The sequence below is a fragment of the Rhinolophus sinicus genome, linkage group LG05 (assembly GCF_036562045.2).
Source record: "Rhinolophus sinicus isolate RSC01 linkage group LG05, ASM3656204v1, whole genome shotgun sequence".
NCBI lineage: Eukaryota > Metazoa > Chordata > Mammalia > Chiroptera > Rhinolophidae > Rhinolophus > Rhinolophus sinicus.
Window position 1 is genome coordinate 170,286,538 of NC_133755.1, and position 20,671 is coordinate 170,307,208.

Below are 20,671 nucleotides of genomic sequence, written 5' to 3' on the forward strand. Positions count from 1 at the left end.
AGTACCACCACATGAATGGCACTTTGGGAATACCCCAAATTAAAGTTATCATACTGTTCTCTAGTATATGTAGTAAGATAAAGGATATGTCTGCCATACATTCTCATCTCCAAAATAACACAAAAATATGGAGGGGGCTGTACATCGATACATTGTCAGTGTAGAAAGTGGTCATGAGTTAAATGACAGGAGAAATCACTGTTGATCTGAGCAGGAATAACATAGTCCCTGCTCCCCAGGGGCTCCACCTGAGAGGGAGAAAGACAGAATAATTATGGTGAAGGCAGTGGAGGAATTCAGCCAAGTGGGAAGCATGGGTAGGTTTAAAGAGATGTGTAACGTGCTTATGTGAGGTGTGTTTTTGTCGCAAACACACCTTACTTTTTCCTGTCTCTGACCCTTGCTCTCAAGAGTCTCCTTCTAGGAACCTTCCCTTCTTTCCATCTCCAAGACCTGACCTGCATGAGCTTCGAAACACAACCCTCCCATAGCATTCCTGGGCAATCCAAGTCTAAGTAAAAGCACTCCTGATCACTTTTTAGTCCAGTTCGTTGGGCATTCTGTCCCCATGGCTTCTGGGAAGGCAGAGAATTGCCTACCTGTCGTGCAAGGGCAATCACCCCACTGCACCCGGGATGGAGCACCGTACTCCATACTGGTGGATGAGTTCATTTGGTCAATGCTTGTTGAACATCTGTGTTACCTTGTGTCAGGCTTTGTCCTTGTGCTGCAGGTGATGAGAAAAAGAGGAAAGTAGCCAGCCCCTTGGAGTGCAGAGTCTAGCTGGGAATATGGGCAGGAATAAGGTGTTACAATGCAGGGGAGACAATACCAGAGTGGAGGACGTGTGCAAAGCTCGAGAGCAAATATGAGGGGCATTCAGACCAAGCCAGACTGGTCGGGGAAAGATTCCCAAGGACGTGACATGTAAACTGCATCTGGAAGAATTAGGCATCAGGTATATAGATGTTCATTGCGCCTATAGAATGCATTTAGAAAAGCTTCTCAGGCTCAAATACACAAATACCTGGATTTCAGTTCCTTTCCTATAAGATTAGGTTAAGCCTCTCAGCCCTCAGAAGCACTGTCACTGTTTTGTTCCAGATCTGACTGGTCTCAGGGCTCAGGATGACGCGTTCCGTTCTGGTGAGTGGTGTGAGGGAGACTCAGAGGGTATCAGCCCGGAGGTCTGTGGAATGCATCTCCGTTTACTGATTATTTAAAGGACTTTTTTAAAAAGAGCATATACGTAAGTGATACGTGATGATTGGGGGTAGGACGAAAAAGAAAACATAGCAACCTAAATGCTGCCAGCCTGGGGCAACCCCTTGTAACACTTTGTTTTATACCCTCCCAGTGTTTTTCTGCAAGCCTGTCTTTTGCTTTTTCCTTTTAAATATGGGATCCTACTCTCCTGCCCATCCGGGTCTGCAGCCTGCCTTTTGCAGTTAATATACTGTGACCCTATTAGAGGATAGGCTCTGTAGTGAAGTTAATTCTAAGCGCCATCAGTCTCAACACCTACAGTTTGTTTTATGAGTCCAACTTCAGGAAGCAATAAACAGAAATAAAGAGAATCATTTTTCAAATTTTTTATTCTTACGCAGCCGGTGTTGGTTGCCGGGAGACTGGGAGTTAAAAGACAAGGAGGTGAATGAAGAACTTTACCTGGAAGGGATGTTTTAAAGAATATTTTTTAAGACATCTGCTATGGAATGATACATATCGCTAATCATAGGTTTTATTTACTGAATGGTTCCTGGGGAAAGTGGCTGGTTTTAAATGAGAGGGTATCAAAGACTGAAGTTTGCGTGCACTTCTAGTATGATTTCATTTAAATTCCCCTTGTTTTAGCTTAGTTGATATTTTACTGACTTACGCTTTCTTTTGTTTTTTTTCAAATCAGGCACCCTTTCATGCTTTTTAGACAAACAATAAATTTGTGAGAAATTGACAGCACAACAAAAGGTGTGTTCATTAGAAAGGAATCTAAGCAAGGTTTGGGTATTCATTAATGAAGAATTTAAACAAAGTCATACATTAGAAAAGAGGCGGTAAGATTTGATTAACAGCCGTCTTGGCTCTGAGTTACTTAACTCTAGTGATAAGGGAGTGTCTTCCAGGTGTGGGGAGGACACGTTTCCCATGGGAGATTTATTTCCTGCATTCAAGGAGACGAGGGAGGGTCCATGTGCTTTTCTGGCACCGGCTGCTTGTCAAATAGCTTTAATTCAAAGTAATCAATGTGCCTATGTGGCATATTTTGGGGTCACCTGTCTTGGGCCCGAAAGTCCCCTCCTCTGAAACTTCCCTGGGAGTTTCACATATTGAAAGTGGCCTTGAAGAGGGAAAATGGGTTAAAAGCTGAATGGTAAGAGGTCACTGAAAAGAACTTGGAGTTGTGATACCCAAGTGGATTTTCTCCGATTTCTCGATGGGCACATTTATATGGCACAACTTTAGGACTCGAGGAGCCCAAGTTTGCAATTTGGCTGTCATTTAGGGAGGGGTATTTGGTGACAGAAGGAGCCAGGTATCCAAGTCTACATCACACTGACCATTTAGGTGGGAACCCTATATACACCTTGTCTCCATATCAGATACAAAGAGCAGTGGGATTTACAGATAAGATGAAAGTGGAATCTATAGTTCCTGAGACCGGAAGCATTTCATGACCTATGTCAGTATGTATACATCCAATTTCCATGTGCTCCTGTCCATCTATGAGAGAACAGATTGCAGAATAGTTGTTCTCAAGGTATAGAAGGCCTCAAGTCTGGTTTTGGCAGCTATAATGCTTGGATCTGTCACTTGGCCAAGTAGGTCCAGAGTTTTGCTGTATCCATAGATAGTTTGTGGTATCAGGCAGCTTAATTAGGGAATCGCTGCAATACCCTAAGTTGTGGGTGGTTTATTAGCCATCCAAAACATTTGGTGATTTGGCAGGCATTTGCACCAAAAGTATAGTGCAGATATAGGATATTTTCTTTGTGTCAGGATCGTGTCTCATGAAACCGAAGAATGGAAGCACGGACCAAGGAGAGGTGAGGAGTTGTAAAAGAGGACAGTTTATTAAAAGGAAAGAGTAAAGAGTCGCAGCTCTCAGAACAAGAGGGGGTCCCGAACAGGTTGCCCCTATTTAGGCTTTTAAACTATTCTATGTAAATGCCTTATGTAATGCTTTTTTTTTTTTTTTTTTTTTTTAAGCACCATTTATTTATTTTTACTAAGCTGAAAAATACACTTCACATCTGGGAACAACCAAAGAATGGAGTGGGTTTCCTTTGAAGACTCATAATTGAGTTTCACATTTTTGAGTAGTGACTCTGGGCCCGAGGTACCACAGATGAGACACGGTCTCTGCCCTCGAGGTCACAGGTCTAATGAAGAGGCAGAGCTACAGCATTGTCTGGAAATGCACTGTTCAGTTGCCCTCCTGGAAGAGGTCATTGGTGTTAGAACTGAGTCTGGAGGGCCGAGAGGGAGTTGACCAGGTGAAGAAAGGTGGTCGTGACATGCCAGGCAGAGGAGAGAGCAGGGAAAGGCATACTTGGCAGAGATGGCCACAGGCAGTGCAGCATCGCTAGCTCGTGCAGTGTGAGGCCTGCAAGAGTTGGAGTAGACCTGGCAAGGATCAGGTAGGACGTGGGGCTGTATGCTGCTGGGTATTAGCCAAGAGACTGTCATGGAGCTGTTCTCCAGGCCGTCGGAGATGCAAGTCTGAAGGCTTTGCTTAAAGCTGTAAATAAAGATTCTGGAACTTCTGAAGTCCTGTGCTTCAGTCATTTCAGTGGTAGAATGGGCTGACCAAGGATAAAGGCAGGAACAGCTTATCCCAGCACAGTCCCTGGCACACAGTAGGTGTTCAATTAATATTCAATTGAAAAATAAAGTCAAAAGATGGTTGAAGAGCATCAAGAACGCAACCAAGGCAGACAATCATGGATTTATCATGGTATCATTATGCACGTGTGGTTTTTCATTAGTTTCCAGAATCAGAGATATATAGGTTAAAATAGAAAGATGGAAACTAACCCAGTGTTGGTCTTTTCCTGGGCAGCTGCAAAGTTCAAGAATGGAAGAGAGTAAAGGGTATTGTTAAGAGAGTGGTTAGGGGGTAGCCACTAGGAGAGGGAGGAGGGTTCAGGAGTACGAGAGGGTGGAGGTAGTCAGGGTTGGAAAGGGGGGACTGTCACTTTTTATTATAATATGTATCCATAATATATACCATAAATACATGTTTCCTCATTTTTAAATGATATTCCTGTATTGTTAATTTTAAGTTTTTGTGAGATAAAATAAGAAGCAGCCTAAACTTCCAACAACAACAAAATGCAAATTCAAGTTTAAGGTGGTAATGAAAGAAATCTATACATGATGTCCTTGGGAATTTCTGATGGCATCACATTTTACTTGGGTAGATGTGGCTGGGAGAATTCTCAATGTCCAGCACAATATTAAAAACCAGATCTAGTTATTTCTTCCTTCTGAGAATAGAGGACTGCTGAATGCATATGATGGCTACGGCATGTACTCACCCATTCAATGATATATGAGGACCTACTATGCGCTGGTCCCTATGTGGGGTCCCACTTCTGTATTGAGTGCCATAAGTAACTAGGAGGCATGGGAGAGATTGTCTGACCATCAGACTGGTTTTTAGTTTCATTTAGGAGAAAAGATCAACTAATCTAGATGCCTTTTAAAATAAAACGAAGTGTATGATCAAATGGCCACATGAGTGGTAGAGAATAATAAGTAGAAACATGATTTTATAGTATAGGAAAATGTGTGGCCTAGGGTAGTCTAGGTAAACTTGATGGATTTGATGAAATTTTAAATAGCAATTGGAGAGAAAAAGGATGGGAAGCTCAAAAGGCCCATAATATGCCCTCAAGTAAGTTATCTGTAGCTTTGTCAACTTCCGTAATTGAACCACATTCAAGGCAAACCTGCAAAATGTATAGAGGCCTAAAACTTAGCTGTGGGATAAAGCTTTTTTTTTTTTTTTAATAAAAATAGAAATAAACATTTTAAGTATTTTAACTGAAAGAATAAATCAATTTCTCCATCACTAGATCAAATGGCTTAAATTTAGATGTATGGAAAATTTTAACATTTAGTTCTAGACTCTAAACCTAATTTTAGGGGAAAACCCATTAAAGTAATGAAGTAATGGAACAATTGAACAATAAATCTTTATTTTGTGAAGAATACAGTGAATGCTTGGAGATATATCATCAATTCTGTGCTTTTGGATTATTCAAGTACCAGCATCTTTGCCTGAGAATTACAAGTTCTGTGGTTTGTAACCTACTTCAGGGTAGGGTGGGTAGGAATTTATAGGATGCTATCCTTCCAAGAAGAATTCGGAGAATTTTTTTCTAGATGCAGAAATTTAAAAAAAAAAAAAAAAAAAAAAAATCCAAGTTTTTAAAATAGTTGAGTGACTTCCCCTGGAAAAATAATTAGTTCTCAATCCTGTTTAATTCAGATATTCAATAGAGCTGTCACTGTGAATCAAAGGAAATGAAAATGTAGGCAGATACAGTTCCTACCACTTAAGGGCTTATAACAGAATACTTTGAATCTCACACAACTATTTTATTTTCTTTAATTACATTTATTCCAGTACATTTCAATTAGTCTCCTGGAGAGTAAGTAAATGGCAGCTTTTACCGCTTTTTAAAAATTTCGTTTTGGGGAGTTGTGGAGACTTATGTACTGCAAATTTCACTTTTTATAAATGACATTGAAATGTTTTAATGCCCTGAAATAATTGAATGAGAATTTCAGAAGTCTTGTAATTAAAATAAAAATATAAAAGCCATGGATGGACATTTTAGAGGAATCATAGTTCTGTTGTATTTTTTCTTTGTGGATCAACTATATGTAAGGAGTAGTTCTGAAAGAATTGGGAAACGTGTCTGTTTAGGTCTAATTTTGTCATTTTTAACGTTTCTAATCTCAGTTGTCTTCACTTGTAGGCCTAGTCGCTCAATTTATCTGGAGCTACATTTTTAAAAAAATTCCTTCCATGGGTTCAAACATGTTAGTCATCATCATATCCATTTCCAGTGAGTTATGGATGTGACATATTTGGCTTTTCTCGGTTTCTAGGCTTGGGAATTTTAAGATACACAATTGGTTTAACAGCTTTATATGGCAGCAAAAGTAAATTTAGCCGCGTTAAATGTGCATGTTAATTGGAAGCTACATCCTGATTTCAGGTATGTTTTTAAAATGTCAAGTGTATCATAAAATAAGAAAACCTGAGAGAGAGAGAGAAAAAAAACTGATGGTTGCTAGATGGGAGGGGGTGAGGCTGGGGGAGAAGGTAAAGGGATTAGAAAGTACAAATTGGTGGTCACAAGATAGTCACAGGGATGTGAAGTGCAGGATGGGGAATATAGTCAATAATGTTGGAAAGATCATGTAGGCTGCCAGGTGGGCACTGGACTTATCAGGGGGATCACGTCATAGACTGTGTAGATGCCTGACCACCGTGCTATACACCTGAAGCTGAACTAAAATAATATTGAATGTCAATTATAATTATATATATACATGTACATGTATATATATATATATAATAGTCACAGGATATAAAGTACAACATAGGGAATATAGTCAATGGTATTGTAACAGCTGTGTACAGTGTCAGAGGGGTAGTATATTGGGGGAGGGGTTTATCACTTTTTAAGGAGTGTAAATGTCTATCACATTGCTTTGTACACCTGAAACTTAAAAAAACAAAAAAAACAAAAAAAACCTTATTAGATGTGCCCTGACTTGGCAGACATCCATCAAATGCCCTTAGTTCCATGCACTGTACAACACTCAAAATGGATTTTGGTTGCATGCTTGGTAGTTAGAGATTTACAGAAGACAGGACTATGGGCTTTTTCTATTTTAAGTTTAAAATAATGTCATTTATGTTGGGTGTTAACAGAGGGCATTCCTAAGTTGAAGGGAATGAAACTACTATCTTTCATGGTTGTGTTATCATTTGTAGATAAGCTAATGGTTTCCTGTGCAAATAATTGTGGATCAGCATACCTAAGATTTGGGCTCTCTTTAAAGCCAAAAAAAAAAAAAAAATTATCTATAGATATGAATCCCTCTTTAGGGTCAGTCATTAGACAAACTACAAAGTGTTAATGCTCATGATAATAAGCCCTATTTTGAGTTTTTATATGAGTAACAATTTTGTCATTAAACAGTGGGATCATGGTATGTGATTCACTGCTTTTTAAAAAGTTAGTGTAATATATAATATATTATGTATCATGTATTAGATATTATATTAATTATACATTATATAACATATACTATATATAAATAGTCACACAGAGAGGGAGCAGCATGTCTGAGCAGCGTGGACGTGGACCGACCAGGGACACTGGTGTACCCAGCGTAGCATCTAATGGCCTGTTACGTGATTAATTTGGCTCAGTTGGTCCTGTTGTTTGGGTCACTGAGAACTTCCTCCTGTCCTTGCCTGTGACCATCCATTCTTCACAAGAGTACTGACACTGCCCCTGGACAAGGGAACAGACCTTCCTGTCCTTGATTTTGTTTATACTTTTGCTTTCAAATCAGAGTTTAGATATAAATTCCTTGTTTAATCATTTTTGGTTAGTGTGCCATGTTTGGAGCCTTTGGTATTTCTCGTTTTGAAACATTTTCTTTCTTAGAAGTTAGATGCCTAATGAATAAGAGTTGACTTATTTTTCTCTAAGTGGATGTATTGTTTTACAAAATCTAGATCATTCGGAAGGGGATGAAATCAAACATAAAAACCTCATTCCTCAAGTGCAGCCCCTGCTAACAGTTGGTATCACTGTTGACTGTCGCCAGCTTGTTTCTTCCCTAAAGCATCTATAGAACCTGTACTCTGCAGAAATAAGGATATTAGCATCCTTCATTCAGCTCTCCTCCTTTGTCACTAAGGTGACAAACTAGTCCTGGTTTACCCAGGACTTTCCCAGTTTTAGCACTGAAAGTCCCACGTCCAGGAACCCCCTTGACTGGCTATACTTATAACTTCCCAATGTGGTAGAATATGTTTTTTTATGGTATCGTGGTTTAACACTTATTATACTTATTGTTACAGCATAACTGTGAATGCCTGTTTTATCTACGGATTGTTTCTAAAAATCGAAAGCCAGTATGCAAATATTTTTCACTGTGCAACCATGTGATATAAGATCCACAGAGAAAGAAGGTCCGTCGTGGATCTCTGAATTTTGCTGCTTTAAGGAGATTTTTTCCAGTGGTTTCATTTTCCTATAGACACTCCTCTACTTTTGCGTTATCTGTGGCTTCTACAGTTTTTTGCATTCCATGTTGTTCTCTTCCTTAGATTCCTGTTTTCATTTGGTACATTAGTACCCTTCAGTAACTTTTTACATATAATATGCATGGATGGTGAGCTCTGTTACTGCATGTTTGAAAGTGCCTGACTTTACCTTCATACTTGATTGATAATTTCAGTCTAGATTCAAAATGATAGTTCCTCAACTTTGAAGGCATTGCTCCTCTGATACCTACAATCTAGTGTAGCCAGTAAGTCTGGTGCTAGACTGATTCTCATCACTTAGCTGAGTGTGTGTGTGTGTGTGTGTGTGTGTGTGTGTGTTTGTGTGTGTGTAACTGTGTGTTTGTCTATCTCTCTCTACCTCCTTGAAGCTTTTAGGAATTTTTGCTTTATCCTTCATTCTAATTTTTCACTAAAATCTCTTTTTCATAAATCCTTTTTTTGGCCTTTATGATCTGAAGTCTTCTCTAGCTCAGAGTATTTCCTCCCCGCTAATATTCACTCACTATTCAGCTCAAATTCCAGTATGGATTTGGGATCATTTAGAATCAAGTCTCCATGTCTTTCATATTTTCCTTCTCTTTGTTTCTTTCCTGTATGTCCTGGAGATTTTCTTGGCTGAAATTTTTCAGCCTACTGAAAAATTTTTTAGCTAGGTAAATTCTGTATAGTCCATTGAGTTTTCTGTTTTGGCCTCTGTTTGTTGAATAATCTGAGAACTTTCCCATTCTTTTTCTTTTTTCCATGAAAGGAGTGTGAATATCTGTGAATACTTTCCAGCCCTTAAGAAAGCATTATTCTTGACAATGTTGATCTTAACAGATGATCTTCTTGAATTGCTGAGAATTTTTCTTTTCTAGCCTCAAATACTTTTTAAATTTGTTAATTTTTAGATAGAGGGTTGTATTACTGTATTCCACCAACACCCCAGCTCCAAATATGTCACCTTCAACTAAGTGTCCTTGAACCATTTATGCTTTTCTACTTTTCCATTGATCTCCCACTATTTCCGAATGTCTTTCCTTCCATCTCCCAACTTTTTCCTGAAGACTATTCATATTGCCCTCCCTCCACCCCATTTATACAGAAGGTTCTGGGACCATTCCTCAGCCAGAAGCCGTCTCCCCTTTCTGTTAACATTCATTGACCCTTGTTTGAACCTTTCTTGTCATTGCCCCTCCCTCTCTATTGCTGAGGGTCACCACAGCTAGAGTAGGATTCCTAAAATGAAGGCAAATAAGGTTTTCAAGAGGGCAAGAAAATGGGGCGTTTTAGTCACCAGGGGGAGGCTGCTCCTTCCAGGTACCTCTTTTGTAACAATGCCTGATCAGTTAGGGGCTACATTTCTGCCTCTTACCTAGAAACTTGATTGGACTGAAACTTAATTTTTCAAATTATTTTACGTTCCATAATTCTTCTAAGTAACAATTAGTCAATAGATGATCGAAATAGAAACTATTAAAATTCTCTTTATGTAGCAGGGAATGGAATTATATAACCTGGTGCATTCCTAAAATTTCTTTGTGGTTTGGCTTCAGTAAATTACTACTTTACATACAGCTTTTAAAATATATTTAGACTTAAGTTTAAAGAGTGAGAACCACTTGTGTAAACATCATTGAATACCATTCTTTTAATGAATGGGGTAATGTTATTTATATTCTTTCTTCACTTCCTCTGGAAAGCCCATTTCTTTTGAGAAGGCTTTAACTTATATTGTACTCCCCTTGAGAAGTGAAAAGGAATTCACTTTAGTATATTTTAACTCAGCCACAAAGTTCTCACCATTGCTGCCGAGAAGTCCTTGGCCCAAATCTCTGTGATAGGTATGTTTAGAGGATTAGAAAAATGCTTGTTTTATTCATGCTTTCATAGAGAAAAATCCTCTCTTTCTCTTTTTTTGAAGAACAATTTTGCAGTTAGTATTTCGGCGAAGCAGTGAGTGAGGTAGGAATTGATGACAAAATATTTCCTAGGCTGGGCTGAGGAGTCTGGGTTCATTCAGACAGCAATGCGGGGACCCTTTGTAGGATTGAAGCAAAGAAATCACATGGTCATGTTTGTCCTATAGATGACAGGATAGAAGTAGGATTTCAGGCAGACCAGAGGGGAGGTCGTCGTGTAATCCGTGTTATAGAAAGTAATGAAGTTATGGACTAAGGCAATAAAAATGGTTTCTGTCCAATTCTACATTTTTATTCTGTATGAATTTTGCTGCTATTAGACTAATTTATTGGTTATTTTAGAAAGACTTGGCCCTTGCAGAGCTAGAGGGACCTTGCAGGTTCTTATGCCACCCTGTCATTTGACAAATGGCAACACCTAAGGCCTAAAGAAATGAACTGATCCTCCAAGTTAGACAACTCAGTACTAGCAGAGCTTGGCCTTGGACCCAAGTCGCCTGGTTCCAAAGCCAAGGCTTTCTTATGATGCTACGTCCTATCCTACTTGCTCTCTGCTAAGCACCCAGGCCAACATCCCACCTAAAGACCTATCACCTGGTGGTTGATGACACACAGTGTGCTATTGACAGACTTACTGTTTTTCTCTCGTCAGCTCATACACTTCTCTTCCAGATGACTTAGTTCTAATCTTCCCTGATCTTTCCAACTACACATTCTTGCCCATCACATTCAGAAGGCAATATTGTCAATTACCTCCCAGATAAAATAGAAATCACCCAAGAACACAATGGTCACTGCCTGCCATCAAATCTAATAACTGTCGCCTGCCTGCCTCTTGTCATAACAGCGAAAGTGTCCTGACCTTATTTAATGCCTGGTCCTGGACTCTGGGTCCAAGTTCTTCCTCTGTTTTCAGGGATATTTTTTCATGATATTCTCTGTTCCCGTATTTTCAACCCCTTCTTCTGTAAAAGATCTGTCCTGTCAACATTTACATTGGGGGTGCCAAAAAAATGTATACAAGGGGACACTTTGGTCAACGTTGCTCAAGCAGTAGTTCGCCGTAATCAGAAGTGTCTGGACACTGATGGTAACCACTTTGAGCACCTCTTGTAATTGCAGAAGTCAAACGTGACTTGTATTCATCTTTTGCTATCAGTATATATTGAGTATTACAATTTTAATATAGTTTTCCTTTCTTAGAATGTGTATACACTTTCTTGGCACCCTCTGTATATCATCTGGACTCTTCCCAGTTATAACCCTGCCTGAAATACCTATCTAGTAAGCACATTTCACTCAATTATTCATGTAATAATTCTTTGTAAGCAAGCACCATGTGCTAAGCATTGGGCATGCTGTCATGCACAAAAAAATGGGGCCTCCTGTGGTCTAATGGGGGAAATGGATGCTAAACAAATATCTGTTCTTGCTGAACATTTAGATCGAAGAGTGCAATTCTAACTAATTTTATAGCAGTAGGTACTACATTTCAGTTTTTTCATAGATACCGTATTTCAGTTTCATAGAGAAATTTGTGCAATATGTTTTCTCTGCTATATCTGTGTACTACAAAGTCCTGCCCTTTGTTCTAGGTTTTATACTCAAGTGTCTGGGCTAAATATGCACAGAAACAGAGTCTGAAGAAATATTAATCTGCTCGTGGTATTAGAAACTAGAAACCACATATACTTATTCTAAATAAAATAAATTATTAAATAAATAAACCATATGTAAGATAATCTAAACTTGCAAGATAGACTGAAGAAAATTCTAGGCATTTTTCTCTGAAGAAAACCAAAAACATTATGTAGAAAAGATGAAAGATGTTCTGTTAAGTTCAGACTCCCTGAACTATTTTTTAAATGACATTCATGTTAAGTTTGAACCTTTTAAATCAGAAAAATAAATGTGTAAGCACATACTACATGTTCTAATGACACATTTAATAAAAAGAAAAATCATTTTCTCAAGTACAGATTTAAAATGACAAAGTTTCTTTGCATATGTTGGTTATCACCTTCCTATTTTCCTCATGGGCTACATCATTCAATTTTAGCATTTCCCCCGTTTTGAGAAGTAAAAACAGACCACATTAGCAAAACCAGGAAGTACTAGTTGCTATAATGGTGAGGAACGTGTAGATGAATAAATCACTGTTTGGTAAGAACTGTAAAATGTTTTATTGGAAGTCTGCCTGCCATGTTCATATTTCCTTTTTTTCCCCTGAACCTGAAAGGTCATTGAAATATCCTCAAGATGGATGTTAAGTAAAAACTCTGTGATGTAGTTGGTAGTTCATTTTTTAAAAACTGATATGTCAAAGCCTGTTTTTCTTGACTGATGTGGAAAGTTTTCATTTTAAAAAAAGGCCTTCAGTGAAAGGAAATTACCTTTCTAAATATAACATTCTAAAGTGATGTAACAGTTTTTTCCATATGTTGCCTGAATAAAGGTAGTGTTTTTATAGAAGCCTGGCTTAATAAAAAAAATAAAAAATCTGTACTTTACCATTAAATAAGCAGGCAATCATGAATCTATTTTACATCTGAGATGTTCCAACTTTAAAAACCACAGTCATCTGAATTCTCTTCATTTTAGGGAGTTTCACTTTACTAATTAGTATTGTTCACTTTTTATGCTTCCTAACACATCTGAATTGCTTAAAGGTATTAATCTAGGTTGAAAGAAGCTCCTGGACTCTAATTTATAAAAGGTGTTGCTTATAACATTTTTCTGCTTAGAAATGTTCATCCATTTCTGTGGCTTCCTCCATTTTATTAAGCACAGAATCTGCTAAAACTTTACCTTTCATAGTCACCTTTCATCTCATTATTTATCTGGTGATAAGATAGGTGATTGTGACAGTGGCACTATATCTTCTATTTTGAGATTTGGACCTCTGGTATAATTCAATTTAACAAATGTGCATCTGGACTTGAGGATCTTTGGAAAGTTTTGCCTTACCCATAATATTCCTCCATTGGTATATTACTGAGCCCCAAATTTTCATATTAGAATTGTATTCTTTTTATGCTCCAGGGCATGCCGTATCACCAAAGCTGCCCCTGGGCCTTGTTGCTCACTAAGTCTGTGACACGCCCTCCCCCACCACCTCATTGGCTGCAGGTTCCCTAAGGGGAAAGACTGTCTCTATCCTCATCACTGCTGGCTCCACAACACCTGTGCCTGGTACAGCCTTGGTGCTCTGATGTTGTATGCATTCCAGGCATTTTGGGATTAGCTCAGCTTGCTTGAGTGATAGGAAAGGGAGTTAGGAAAGTGTTGTTAACTGTATTATAGCGTTTGCAATCTAGCTACCATCCAATCTGTTCACTGGTAAACCTTCCTTCAGTGCCATCTTGGGCAGAGACTTAGTATTTTTCTTTGTAATTCGAGTGCCTTTAACAGCGCTTGAATGAATGTCATTCATTCAAGAGACATTCACTACTTCACGTTTTTTGCCCAGTATCTCCTCTAGCATGAAAAAATAAATAACTATGGTGTTGGAATTCCATTCTTTTTGACCAGCTTTTCTTATTAAGAGGCCCGCTTTTATTTTTTTTTTAAGGATGGAAAGAGAGGGACATACAAAAGAATATAAAGAAGGGGTCGCCGACTGGAACCCATAATCTCTGATTAACTATTAGCATTAACAATACTTTGTCAAGCAATTACATGCCAATTGTTCGTCTCTTTAAAAAAATTAACAGAGAATGGCAAAATTTAAGGTCTGGGCCATCAAAATCTGGTGTGCAGAGGTTTTGTGTTCTGCTTTGGGTGTTCTTTTTTAAAAATTCACAGCCCATTTACCATGAAATATAGCCCAGATTTGGGAAGCATCCAGTATATATCTTAATGTATAAATCAATTAAACCTGTATTGGTGAGTGATCCTGTGGAACCCAGGAATTGATATAAACTAAAAACTGAGCTTGTCTTAAAAACTCAACTCATTCATAAATTTTATTTTTGTGCAGCATGCAATGCCTGAAGAGATATGCAAATCCGATATAACATCAGGATTGAGTGGGTAGAGCCTTCATTTTGACAAACTTTTCCTAATATTTCTTTTAAAATACCACTGAAAACAATTCAACTTATTAAAAATTGCCAATGCATGCAGTTTTTCCAAGAACACATTCATTTTGTAATATGAGATGCATTCCTCAGAGACACCATGATTTACTTACTTTGTACCCCATGCCTGGCATATATCAGGCATTCACTATGCAATTTAATGGGTAAAACTAGTATTTTACCCAAATTATGGGTAAAACTAATATTTTTACTGGTTAGGAAAGCAATGAATACTAACTGTTGAAAAATTTGTACTGCTTTTCCATGGTCTCCGCTTCCAAATTCTAAGGTTTTTTGTTTGTTTGTTTGTTTGTTTGTTTGTTTTTAAGTGATTGAGACACGTTGGATTTCTTTTGAAACAAGAAATGGTCAATTAGAGATATCAAATTAGAAATAGAAATTGACTTCAGTTTGCAAGAAAATCTATAGATTATGTCTGTCTTTGGAGATCTCTATGAGAATAGAAATGCGTGTCTGTACATAAGAGATCCTAAATACTTGTTGAATTAATAAATAAAAACCGAGTCTGAGATATTTAAGTAATCACCTGCATGAATGAATAATTCATGTGATTGTTTGACAATCTTATTCTGAAATGTTGGCTAATTTAAGTTCTCTCCATCTCCTACCTTGGTCAACCAGTTTCTATTGTGAATTCTGTAGCTGATGGATTTTCTTGTTTATATCTGAACAATTATGTGTACATGTAGCATCCCAGAACCAAAACTTGATTCTATGAAAAAAACTAATGCAATCAATAAACTTTTGACAAGAAAGAACTAGGAAAAAAAAGTATTCTTTATATTCTTATTTTTGCAACTTTTCTTTATATTTCCAAATACAACTTTTTAAAAAGTTAATAGCCTTTCTAGAAGAATCAGGATGCTTTTTAAAAAGGTATCTTCTCCACTAACAAAAATAAGGTTCCTAGAAATATATCTAATGAAAGATCTGTGAGAACTTTATATAGAAAATTGAATAACTTTAACTTTATTGAAACATGATTTTAAAAGACCCAAATAAATGGAGGGGAAATAACATAGTCATAGATAATTTCATTATTGTACAGATATTAATTCTCCCAAATATAGATCCAATGTAATCCCAACATGTTTTTGGTGAATCTTAGGTTAATTCTAAAGTTTATGCAAAACACAGATCCAGAAATAGCCACACACAAAAAAAAGTCCTAAAGAAGAAACAGGTAGAAGGATTAAGAGATGTTCTATGTATTGTTATAAAGCCATGGGAATTTGGACAGTGTGATTTTGGGACTAGGGATAAGCAATTAGACCAGTAAAACACTAGTTCTGAAATAGGCCCACATTTTTATAGAAACTTGATATGTGACAGAGCTGAATTACAAATCGGTGGAAAGAATATTGATAAAGGATTCCAGACTCACAGATTATGGGAAAAATGAAAATGGATCCCTACTTCACAGCATACATAGTAATCAATTTCAAATGTGTCAAGGTCTTACGTGTGAAATACACAATTATAAAGCCTTTAAAACAAATGTGGAAGAATATCTTCAAGTCCTTGGGGTAGGGAAAGAGTTTGTTAAACAAGACACAAAAATCATTACATCATAAAGAGACACCTATAACAACATATTTAAGAACTTCTGTTTGTGGTGAGAGAGACTGAAGATAAACCATAATCCATAACAGACATATGGATTGATATACTGGAGAATATATAAAGAGCTCCAACAAATTCATAAGAAAAAGATAATTCAGTAGAAAACTAGGCAAAATGCATGAACAAGTTTTTCATAGGGAAGGAAATATGAATGAGCACACACATAAGAAAATATGCTCAACCTCATTAGTAATTAGGAAAATTCAAATTTAAACCACAAAAATACCATTTCTTATCCATCACAATAGCTATAATTGAAATTTTATAGTATCAGGTTGGCCACAATATGAAGCAAAATTAACTTTCATATACTGTGGGCGGAGTGTAAATTGGTGCAATTACTCTTGGAAAAGAAATTTGACATTATCCAGTAAAGTTCAACATGTGTATGATAAATAACCCAGCAGTTCCAATTCAGGTAAATACAAGGTAGAAACATCAAATCAGGGGTTATGTACAACTTCAGTTGTAATAGGGGAGAAAAATGGAAACACTCAAATATTCAACTGTAGAGTGTATAAATATACCACAAAGTATCCAATGAAACACAGTGAAATACTGTCCATCAGTGCAAACAAGAGCTCTACATAGTTAGCAAAGCAACATGGAGGAATCTCACAAAATAGTGAGTAGGAGAAAGCAAGTCACAGTGGAGTATGTATAAGTCCACTTTATAGTTCAAAAGCACACAATTTATTAAAGTAGATTCCCCTATACTAGCTCATTTTCAGGCCCCACATAGATGCAGGATGGTTGCAGCAGCTCTTGCCTCTAAATCCTCTCTTGGTAGTGTCTAGTGGGAGCAAGAAAAGGTCAGTTTCCCTAGTAATTTTAACAAAATACCCTAAATTAGGTCTCCTTGGCCCTGATTGGTGACTTGAGCCATGTGCCTATCCATGAACCAATCACAGTAATCGGGGTGAAACATGATGAATGGCTTAGCCTCCTGTCATTCAGAGCACATGGGCTGGGAGTAGGGAAAAGGAGGGAAAGGCTGGTATAGTTGCCAGAAGGAGGGTAGATGGACGGTTGGTTGGGCTTCTAAAATAACAGGTATTGTTCTGCCCGCTTTCAGCAGTCAGTTTAAGGAGGTCTGTATTACGCTAGCTGTTTTTGCTTGCTTATTTGTGGTCTAGGAAGGAAATGAGGCAGCTCCAAAGAAAGACAGGTAGAAGCGCAAGTGATTTTTATGTTGCAGTGGACCTAGAGTCACAAGTTACCTAGCATTCTCTGATCAGAATGGACAGATGTGAAGTGACACTGCAGGGTGGCAGGTGTGGGGCAGAAGCACGATTCGTGTCCAAACACAGAGATTCCTCTGGGATTTACATGATCAAATTATGTATCCCCTCAAAAATACTCACTTTATTTTTGCCTACTTGACCATCTCTGTTACTGATTTAAAGACTACTTTTAGATACCTATGGGAGAAACATTGGGAAATTTGTCCTTTTTTGGCAGTAGTTACACTTACTACATTACAGTCTACACTGGTCTATGATTTCTGGTGGTCCCTGATGTGGATTTCTACCCTCACCTGGTTTCTTCTATGAAGTCCAAGTGTTTTACCCAGGAAATAAAAATAACACATTTCGCGCTTATGAACAATGGGGTGGGGGGGGGGGGGCGGAACTCCTGCATTTCAAATAATTTACATTTTAGGAGAAATATTTATCATTTGGATTTTTGCACAGTTATTATTGTAAGTAGAGATGTTTTTATCAGACGTGACTTTTAAATCATTCTTTGTCTAAACAACACCTAATTCAGACCATTAAAAGCTGTTTTGCCTAGTCCCTGGGTCTGCTGTTCCTTCAAAGCTAATAGGCCTTTTATTTTGTCCTATATGTAAAAAGCAAAGTGGGTCCCTTTCGTGGGTAATTTTCATTAATATGCATTCTGTAATAACTAGAATTGATCCTGTATTTAATGTCAGGGACACAAAGCTTTTAGTCTCTCTTTGCACTCTATTGTCTAAAATTAAAGATAAGCTTATTTTAGACACTGTAGCTAAAAGGACATGGTGACGTATTGGTCTTATGTACCCTTTTTACAAAACCAACCCTGACATTCTATTTATTTTTATCCTCAAACTCACATTACTTGTGTTTTGTCTATATAACTTACTTTAAACATCACCTTGCACGTACTCCAGACTATAAGTTTAGCATTGTTCTCTGGCCAAAAGCAATAAAACGTGACCTATTTTACGATGATTCAGTGAAGTGCAATCAGCAATTTCTTTTCACAAATATAACATCATTGGCCATTTATTACATTCCCCCAACCTTCAAAAGTGTAATGAAGTGGTTTCCTTTCTTTTCTCTTTTTTTTTTTTTACATAAAATTCTGTTTGTATTTAATGTCGAGTGTAACATATTAGTGGATTTTGCACTGAAGGCTGGATAATCAAATATCCTTAATTTTTTTTTTCCTAAAAATCCTATGTTGAATTTATAGAACAGCCTCCAAGTTTCTCAAGTATTCACCTATAAATAAGCATCGCTGATTGTAAAAACTCTCTTGCTATTATGTTCCGGTAATGGTAGTTCACCTTCTACAGACCAAAAATATAAATTCATTGGTTTACCTCATATTGAATTTCCTGGCTAGATGATGTTTTTTATCCCCTTTTTTAAAAATTGCATTTGTACTTTCCATCATTTCTCATGAGAAAAGCATTATCCTAAAGATTGCTTTAAATGTTTTCTATATAGATCTTTCACTATAAGCATAATTGTGTTGAATATGATCTATTTTCAGACTGTCTCCATTTTCATTTGTTTGTAACTGGTCATTGCTGCCACTGAACAAAAAAACATCGCTTTTTACATATTATTTTCTCATATCATTTTCTGACTTCTTCACTATTTCCAACACAGTATTTTTTAGATATTTCTCTTGAGTTTTCTAGGTCTTCAACCTTGTCACCTGCTGATGGTGGCAATTTAGTTTGTCCCTTTCCTCTCACTATTGCATTGTGAGCATCTTTTATTTTATTCCTGACTTGTTAATAAAAATGTTGTCTGTTGGTTTTATCTTTTTAAAAGTCATGGTAAATGATCTTTCTATTTCTAGGTTACTGAGAGGTTATCAGATATCGATGTTGAATTGATCACATGCCATTTTGGCATCTTTGGCAAATATGAATATGTGTTGATCTCTGTGACCTATTATTGTCAGAGCATAATAGATCTATTTATAGAATATTTCTAGAATAAGGCCACTTTATATTATTGTATCATTATTTTTAATATACTAGAAATTGAGTTTTCTGAGCACTTTATTTAGTATTCTTCTATCTTATGTAAGTCAAACAAGCCTCTTACTTGTTTTTTTTCTCTTTGTGTCTTATCAGATTTGATGATCAGGTGTGCTAGCTTCGTGGAACAAATTGGGAGCCTCATTTGTACCACATACTGAAAGCTTTTTATATAGATTGTGAATTATCTAATCCTTGAAGTAAACCACACTTGTTAGTTTTTCAGCTTTTATAGTTTTGGTTTAGTTTTAATAATTAAATGCCACCTTAGAAAACTGTTTCCATTAAGGTGTTCAAATTTATTTGCAAAGATATTTTTATATAGCACTCTTTTAGTTTTTTAATCTCTTCCTTGTCTGTAATATATGCCTCTAACAATTCTTTTTTCTTGTCTGATTTTAAGACTAGATTGCCTGAAATCTGTCTATGAGTTGTTTCATTCTGTAATTAAACAGTTACTGCTTTTTAGATACCTAAATCACAAATTCCTGCTTTTATTTTTATTTCTGCCTTTCCTATATTTGTTACTATTTTTGAACTTAACTGAGTTTAAATCCTGAGTTCATTTCTTTGTTCTCTCCAGTTTAAAAAAGAAAAGTTACTAGTGTCACAAGTGAAACTGCATTTTCTTACTCCTCATATACAAAATGCAATTGGTTCACTTTTACTGTGTACCCCCACTCATTTCCCTATTTTTGATAACGTGATCTAGAATTTCAGGCTTTGATGGACTAAGTATTATAATAAAAGTTTATTAGATATTTTTTCAAAATTTTTGAAAGTTTGCACTTGATTTGGACTATTTTAAGAATAATTAGCATACCTTATTCCTTCTTTACCTGCTTTTAATGCTCTCCACCAGCACTACTACGTCACCAGTTTTTCACTCTTAACTTTTTGATTCATCCCTCAGTCAACTGGAATATTTTCAAGTAACTTTTCTTCATGAAGAGACTCAGCTCATAAACTTCTAGGCACATTGGTTTTTCCTTTAAAACTCTGCAAACATTAAAATGTCTGTGGTTCTTTCATTTAACAAATATTGACCAGAAAAACAGCAACCTCAAAATGTAAGCATCACCCACCTTCCCCAGCTATTTACAGAGATGGAAAGTGAGAGGAATTATGGGATACAGCCATGGAGAGGAACTCAGGGATAGAGGGGCCATGTCCTCAGAAGGTTGCTCCCATCCTGTGGAGGACTTGTGTTTTGGAGATAGAGGTAGTATGGTTGAGACTAAGTGAAAGCGTCCATTCTCTTCCCACTCCTCAGGGTTTCATCTCTCCTCTGGGTTGAGGAAATTCTTCCTGGCTTCTAGCAAGTCATGAAACTTAGTTTTTAAGTGCTATTGGAAGTTGAAGTTTCTTTTGATTTTTCTGCATATTTCAAGGAAAGGAGAAACAATCAGTAATTTTCTAAGACCACATCCTGTAAGTTTTTTTGTATTTTTAATTAAATTGG

General features: G+C 36.9%; 1 protein-coding gene across 3 annotated transcripts in view; it reads left to right on the top strand.

The window, feature by feature from the left end:
* Positions 1–20,671, top strand: part of PLEKHG1 (pleckstrin homology and RhoGEF domain containing G1) — a 212,190-nt gene that overhangs the window by 36,589 nt on the left and 154,930 nt on the right. The window lies entirely within an intron of this gene.